Genomic DNA, 5,984 nt, shown 5'->3' on the forward strand with positions numbered 1-5,984 from the left:
TTGACTGGAAATGGTGTATAGCAAATCACATTATTAAAACACTTGGCGTCCAAGTTCGTATAATGAGTAAGGGTCATACTTGTATGCATTGGGAATATGTTTTATGATTAGGGTTGTTCTTATTAAAAAGTACAACTTCACACAAACAAATTCTACTACAACCTGCTATTCATAGATGCTCTGATATAGCCATATATCTATATTAGAGCACCAAACCATATCACAACCCATGAATCAAAATACACTATGTATTTTGTTTCATGGGTTGATTAGTAGGTTGTAGTAGATTTTGTCTTTGTGAAGTTCTATTTTTTAACAAGAACAACCCTAATCATAAAACATATTCCAAATGCACAGAGGTATTCCCACTACTCATTATACAAACTTGGAGGCCAAGTATTCCAATTTTATAAAAATCTAAAACTTTCTTCAAAGAATAATTTTAGTATCACAATTTATTCTGATGTGATTTGCTATACACCATTTTCGAGACATGTTTCTTGGAATCCTAGATAGGCACTGGATGTAGTGTATTGAAAAGTATAAAGAAAAGAGCATAGATGCTGATGAGCCACTATCATCCTATGACTTTGTACCTTCCAATTGATTTTAAGCATGATACTATCTGAACTTCTTAATATGTATAGACATCATTGACTTATTCGACTTTAGGCCATCTTTGATTTATTAGGTTTCAAAAATGTTGAAGTGTTTTTCTTCCTTTTGTATAGAAATGGTGTGAACCTTGCTTATGCATTTGTGAATTTTACATTGACTAGAGCTACATGGTGGTTCTACGAGTCATTTCATATGAAAACCTAAGGATGTTTGGGCTTTAGAAGAACTATGGGAAAGATATGTGAAATTACCTATGCCAATGTTTAGGTGTGTTGTTGGTTATCGATCACCTCTAATGTTATAACCCCTTTTTTTATTTCCCTCATCTATGTTTCTAGTCTGCCATCATTTATTGTGGTTTCGTGATGATACAGATGAGTTTCTCTCGAAAGTTAGTTTAAACAGTATAGATTTGAACGTTTCATACTCATGGCTAGTGTTCAAACCACCTCGCAATGGGGAGAAATCAAAAGAGATGGGTACCCAAGGAGAGGATCACTGTTGTGTGGTGCAAGGTTAACAAAGTCCACTCCATGGAGCATAACAATGCTCTATACCAAAATATTCATAAATGAAATATTATAGTTTTTGCTATTTAAATTGATTATATCTATGGGTACAAATAATAGCCTTTAAAACTTCTACAAGCTTAGAGTTTCATTACTATAGGGAACAAGACATGGATTTTAGTTTTTCTATAATATTTGTTGGATTGTAATTTGACAAAACTTAATAGTTCTATTTATGGAGGAATTCAATATTTTATTTCACTTTGGGCTTGTATTGCTCTTTAGTTTGATTGGTAGTTGAGATAGAATCTAGAAGCTTGTGAGTTCTTTGTTTGATACAAACTAAGACCAAGCCCAAGCCCTTGTAAGAAATCCCAAACTAGTTAATAATAGCCTCATCCAATATTATTGATACTCAAGATTTAACCATTAAATATCAAAACTATAGCGTATGTCTAAAACATATAATTGTATTGTCTTGGTATATGTTTTATATATATTGACACAAATTAATGAGTGTAGGAAAATGATGAGTTTGATAATATTTCTTTTGACTGGTATTTCTAATCAATCTTGTTACTATCTTTGATGAATTTCACAAATCAATTTCTCATATTCATCATACTTTGACATTTCAACATCCTTTGTTTTAAATATATACTCCATGGTAGGCTTCTTGTAGAAATATTTAAAGATCCGCATTTTGACAACATGATCATTTGAAATTCAAGGTTCAAAAGACTACATACAATCAGATTTTATCTTTTGATATCAAAATAATTGAAGTTGTATTCTTTTATCCCCATGACAAGTTTCCTAAAGCATTTTTAATGTCAATTTGAATTTAAGATAATAGAAAAAGAGTGTACTACATTCTCCCAAATTAAAATTATCTCATTATACTAAGAGGCAAAATAAATAAAGATACAAGTAATATAGTCTCTTATATGGCCACAAACATCATTGATTGCATATGTGATACCCTTAGCTTTAATCATAAGTTATTTCCACCATATACAATAGTCATTTCTTGGTTATGAATATAAAGGGGTATGCCATAGATGTATGAAAGGTAATTTAAGTATTTATCCCTTTGTTACACTCTTCCTCTCATCCTCTTTGGATCTCAGTATTTTTTTACTAATAGATTTCACCATTTATATCTCTTTCTATTGTATACTCTCTCTCTCTCTCTCTCTCTCTCTCACACACACACACACACACACACACACACACACACACACACACTCTTTTATCTCTATCCATCAATTCCTCTCTCCCCTCCATATCTATAAAAATCTCCTTCTCTATCCATTTGTCACTTTCCACTACTCCCTTTTATATACCTCTAAAACTCTACTTCTATATTTTTATCCCACAATATCTCCCTATCTATTTATATCTATTTTGTTCTCTTTCCATATCTTTCTATCCCAATATATCTCCCCCATTTAGATTGATATATATCTTTATCTTTCTCACTTCATATCTATTTTTATATATGTGCTTATCAATGTCTAATGTTTCTCTATCAATCTTTTCTTAAAGGCTATGACCATGTAAAAGGCTTTCCAAAAGCTTGTTAAGACTACTCTATTAAGATATTTTCACTGATTCACTTATTAGAATAATTCAACATTGATCCTTCAGTTAGCACTGCTCTACTAGATATCAAACCCTCTCTTTCCTTATGTACACTTGATCCTTTTGATCAGATATGTCTTCTCTATCCTCTAACTACTTTGTTATGTTCTCTCTAATTGATTGTGCAATTCATATCTCTGTCATAACCTCCATAGTCACCATGAATGCTCTTTCTCTACTATTATCATTTGTCCTTCTCCTCTCACATATGCATACTAGGCTCTCAAAAAATTTAGGGTTTGCTTTCCTTATAAAAACATTGGTAGACTAGGGTTAGGTAGGAATCAATGATTGCGATTCATCCATTTTTCCACTTAATTCATCCCCTTTTCTGATTGGTTTCATGCAGTGAATAGGGATTCACAAATATTCATCCATCCTTATCTTCTAGATCATAAAAAAATCCTTAAGTCAGCCTAAATATGGTTTACATGGGAGTTTGTGCCATTACAAACATTTATGACAAAAACTATTTATTTGAAGCTCTGATGCTCAAAATCCACTATATCCTTAATGCTATAACTCGACTCATGAATGACTCAGCATACACTCTTTTACTCGAGACCTGAATCTCTTAGCATGTATTGACTTGCTTGGCGCTTGAGTGACTTATTGACAACTTATGGTTGGCATGTACTACTTACTCGACATGCACTAAGTTCTATTAAATAATGACTTAAGTTATTTGTAACTACCTTGTCAATATCAAAATGGGATCAACATCTATATCTTATGAGGTTCATCCTATTGATGTCTTTATATATTGAGATATACCATAACTAGGTCTCATTCCATTAATTGTAAGTCACTTTTCTTCTCATCAACTCTTTGCTTCATTTAATGGGCGTTATCAATCAAGCTTTATTTACTGCATCATGAATCTCCTTCGTAGACATGCAAAAATCTTCAACATAACCACTCATATCTATAGTTTTTCCCAAGTCTCTAAGCTTTAATATGCCCCTTGGGCATATCCCATAAACTAATTCAAAAGGACTCTTGCAAGTAGATCTATTTCAAGTATTATTGTATGCATATTTAGCTTGAGGAAGAATATGATCCCATGTTTGACAAATATTCCTTTGTGAGAAATCTAATAAAGTTCCCAAGGCTTCTATTAACCACTTCAGTCAACCCATCTATTTGTGGGTGATAAGCATACCCTAAATAAAGGCCTGTGCCTAGTTGTTTCCATAGAGTCTTCAAGAAATGACTAATGAATTTTGAATCTCTATCTAAAACAATATTGATTGGAAAACAATGGATCCTCACTAGCTCCTTGAAGAAAATATTGGCTATATGCCACACATAATGAAATTTTTTCATGGCACAAAGTGAGTCCTTTTGCAAAACCTATCAACTATCACATATACACTATCAAGTCTATGTTTGGTCTTAGCCAACCAAACTACATAGTCCATGCTTAGTCATTCCAAGGTTTATTTGGTATAAGAAGTGGCTGGTATAACCTTGTATTTGATGAAGTTTCCTTTTTCTTTTGACAAATGATGCATGAATCACTCACATCTTTATATCACTTCTCATTATTGGCCAATTGTAGAATCTATGAACAAAATCTAGTGTCATATGGATTGCAAAATGACCACTCAATGACCCATTGTATTTTCCTTTTATCAATTTCTCTCTCATAGAGCCTCTTGGAACACAAAGATGCCCTCCTTTGAATAGTAAACCATTTTCTAAATTATAATGAGCATATTCATAAAGAAAGTGATTTTGAAATTCCAAACATACTTGGTAGGGTGTAGAAAAGTCTTCGTCTTTAGCATATAGATCCCTAAAGCTATCTATCCCAATGCTCCTTAACTAAATTTTTTGTATTGTTAGCAGCCTTCTACTTAAGGCATCTACTACTTTGTTATTCTACCCCTTGTTTTGTTTTATAGTAAAAGTGTAGGTTTGTATGTATTCAATCCATTTCATGTGGTTGTGACTTAGTTTGTTTTGTGAATTAAGGAAATGTAAAGCTTAATTGTGGATATAACACATATTCCTTTGGAAAATGACAATGCCTCCATTTTCTCAAGGATTGGACTAATGCATATAAGTCTAGGTCATAAGAGGTGTACTTCTTCTTTGCCTTATTAAGCTTCTCACTATAGATAAATGAGATTTTTTATCATAGAAATCCAATGATTTGATTGGAAAATTTCTCCTACATATCAATCTAAAGCTTTTCCTATTTTCTCACCATGATATCCTAAATTTTTTGGGAACTTCTTTCTTATTAACATAATATCAATAAGTTATACCATCAGAATTATATTATTTCATGATAACTTATCATAAAAATATTAAAACTTATGTAATTCTAACAAGAATTAGGCAAAGTTTCCAAAAGTTTAAAATTAATGAATCTCAAAATTTTGATAACAACATCTATGTTTCAAAATCATGATAAAAAGAAGAGTTGTGATCTTCCAACTAGAGCTATGCCTATTGTAAAATAAGAATTGAATGTATATTTTATTTTATCTAAGGGAGTGTTTGAAATCATGACCAGTTGATAAATAAATATTAAAATGATATTAACTTTATTTTCATGTAGCCAAAATAGTGAACAATTCAAAAAAATGATCAAAGCACTTCATTTTTATTCAATGTTTCATTAATATATTTTTGTTTGAATAAATTCAAAATGTAATTCTCAAAAACAAAAGAACTCCTATAAAGACTGTCATGCCTTGAAATATTATCACATGCACCATATCAAAAATTATTTCAAATGAGATAAATCAATAAAAGAAAAATGTTTAGAAGTAAGATAAATCAGATTAAAAAATTTTCAATTTTTTTTAAAAATGGTGAGAATTATAATGTTGCTTGAAAGCTTGAGATTGACAGAATAGATAAAATAATTTTAAAAACTGGTTAGAATTACAATGTTGCATGAAAGCTTGAGATTGACATTGATTTAAATGCAGCCCTCCATGCCAGAACATGTCATGTTCAAAATGACAATTTTTATTAAAATTTTGACTAAGAACAAGAGAAAAATAGCCAAAGCCTTAGAGCCTTGTGGAGAGAACAATTTATTGTTTGATATTAAGTTTATTTTTGTACTTGTGTGGGAATTATTAAATTCTATATAAAGTTGTAAATTCTAAATATTTCTATTTTCTAAACAACTAGGACACAATTTATTGTACAATTACACAATTATTGTACAATTGTAAAATAGTTATACAATCT

The sequence above is a fragment of the Cupressus sempervirens genome, chromosome 11, assembly GCF_028749045.1.
Source record: "Cupressus sempervirens isolate cs-2001-9-10 chromosome 11, ASM2874904v1, whole genome shotgun sequence".
Taxonomy (NCBI): domain Eukaryota; kingdom Viridiplantae; phylum Streptophyta; class Pinopsida; order Cupressales; family Cupressaceae; genus Cupressus; species Cupressus sempervirens.